General features: G+C 38.0%; 1 non-coding gene across 1 annotated transcript; it reads right to left on the bottom strand.

Moving 5' to 3' along the window:
- Positions 1-1129: 1129 nt before the first annotated feature.
- On the bottom strand, positions 1130-1239 carry LOC123243352. Its single transcript, XR_006505898.1, has one exon. It is a non-coding gene; the product is annotated as a U6 spliceosomal RNA (small nuclear RNA).
- Between the last annotated feature and the right edge of the window lie 1211 nt (positions 1240-2450).

Genomic DNA, 2450 nt, shown 5'->3' with positions numbered 1-2450 from the left:
GAGGAGTGGGTTGGGGAGAGAGGAAAAGAATATAAATCTTGTAACCATGGAAAAATATTCTAAATTAATTAAATAATATTTTAAAAAAATAATTTCAGGTCTTCCTCATTCCAGGTTCAGCTCTCATCTGCTATGCCAAGCTGTCAACTGGTGGATTTCTATTTTAATAGTTTTTTCTTGTTAACTTTATGCTAAGCTCAGTTGTTTCTATATGTCTAAGGGGCACTGGTACTGTCAGTACCTTCTAAATTTCATCACCCTTGGGACAAAACTCCAACTGTCTTACACTAGTCATGGTTTATTTATTTGGACATATAACTTCATAGTATTATCAGATTTAGGGTTGGAAGGAACCTTAGAAGCCATTTTGCCCAATTCCCTCATTTTGGAGAAAGTTTTTATTTATTTTTTAAAAAGACTTTATTTTCCCAGTTATATATAATAACAATTTTCAAGATATGTTTTACAAAATTATAAGATCCTTGTCTTCCTCCCTCCCTTTCCTCCCCAACTTGGAGATGGCAAGCAATTCGATCTGGGTTATCCATGTATTATCATGGACAAAATGCCAAAATAGTTCCATATTGGTCATTATTGTAAGAGAATACTCATATAAAACCCCAACTCCCAAATAAAAACACAAATAAACTAATGTGGAAAATGATATGCTTCCATCTGCATTCTGACTCCAACAGTTCTTTCTCTGGAGGTGAATAGCATTCTTTGTCATGAGTCCTTCAGAATTGACCTGGATCATCATATTGCTGAGAGTAGCAAGTTTTTCACAGTTAATCATTGAACAATATTGCTGTTACTGTGTACGGTGTATAAAGAGTTTCTAAAAAAAAAAAAAGAATCCAACCTTACCTTCTATCTTAGAATCAATACTGTGTATTGATTCCAAGGTGGAAGAGTGGTCACAGGTAGGCATTGGAGGTTAAGTAACTCACCCAGCGTCATACAGCTAGGAAATATCTGAGTTCAGATTTGAATCCAGGACCTCTAGACCAGGTTCTTAATCCATTGAGACGCCTAGCTGCTCACTACATAAATCTTAAACCTTGCTCAAGGTCACACAAGGAGGAAGTAGCTAAGTTGGGATTCAAACTGTTATCTTCTTTTTTTTTTTTTAAGTGTAGAATACTTCACAAATTTGTATGACATCCTTGCACAGGGCCCATGCTAATAATCTTCTCTGTATCATTCCAATTTTAGTATATGTGCTGCCAAAGCGAGCACCAAACCATTATCTTCTGACTTCAAATCTGGTGATGTTTCCCTGTGATATCACAGAGTTTGGTGATGTTTATGACAAAGCCAGCCTTGTTGCTTTATAATCACACCTTCTATTTTTCTTATATCCTGACAAGCTCTAGTATCGCGCTGAGTGTGTAGGATGGTGGTCTATGTCTGAGCTGGCTCCCTGCGCATCTCTTTCTGAGGTGTTCCTACTAAATTCATCTCAGAATTTTTTATTTGAAGACACCTTCCATGCTGCTTGCCTTGGGCCCAGATGATTTGTTATGGCTCTACTGATGATTCAGGCTTAGAAATGACTATCCAGGCTAGTTGTTCTCAACTCGCACTTCTAATGTCAGGTGAGTTTTTTTTGTCTCAATTGGAGTTTTCTGATCTAAATAAGAAGTAGTTTCTCCTGGTGCAAAGCTATTATTATTATTTTTTAACTCTTACCTTCCATCTTAGAATCAATGTTATACTTTGGTTCCAAAATAGAAGAGTAGTAAAGGATAGGCAATGGAGGTTAAGTGATTTGCCCAGAGTCACCCAGCTAAGTTGTGTCTGAAGCCAAATTTGAACCCAGGACTGCCACTGTTCCTCCATCCACTGAATCATCTGGCTGCCCTCCAGCAAAACTCTTATTGAACTTTACCCTCTCTTTTCCCTTTCTCTTCTCTCCTATCTGGATTCCCTTTTAATCCACCGTCCAGTCCCCATTTCATAATCTTTTTTAAGATGTTAGAGGGCATCTAATTCCAGATTCTCATTTACAGATGAGAACATTAAGGCTCAGAAATGAAAAGTTACTTTTCTGCTACCCAGAAAGTATGTTCCTAGTTGACAATGTCATAAGTTCATAGATCCAGACCTGGCAAGGACATCAGAAGACCCTGAAGTGAGGTAAACTAAGTCATTGACCAGAAAACCTGTTTCTCCCTGGGGAAAGTAGAAATCAGAAATGAGTTTTCCTGTGAAGGTCAGTCAGCTCAGAACCAAAACAACACAGTCAGGATCCATGAGAAAGTAACTCCCTTACTCTAGGCTATACAGGGAAAGTCCCGCTACTAACCAAAATAGCTCCCAGATGATAAGATTTGCTTGCTTCATCAAGGTTATGTCTCATTGATGAACATTGTTTGCTTTGCATCTTGCACCCTAAAAAAACTGCATTGTAATTTTGGTCTGGTGCAGCTTTTCACTAGGAAACTGCC

Source organism: Gracilinanus agilis, chromosome 3 (assembly GCF_016433145.1).
Source record: "Gracilinanus agilis isolate LMUSP501 chromosome 3, AgileGrace, whole genome shotgun sequence".
Classification (NCBI taxonomy): domain Eukaryota; kingdom Metazoa; phylum Chordata; class Mammalia; order Didelphimorphia; family Didelphidae; genus Gracilinanus; species Gracilinanus agilis.
The sequence above is the reverse complement of the archived record's forward strand: the minus strand, read 5'-3'. Positions and strand labels throughout refer to the sequence as shown.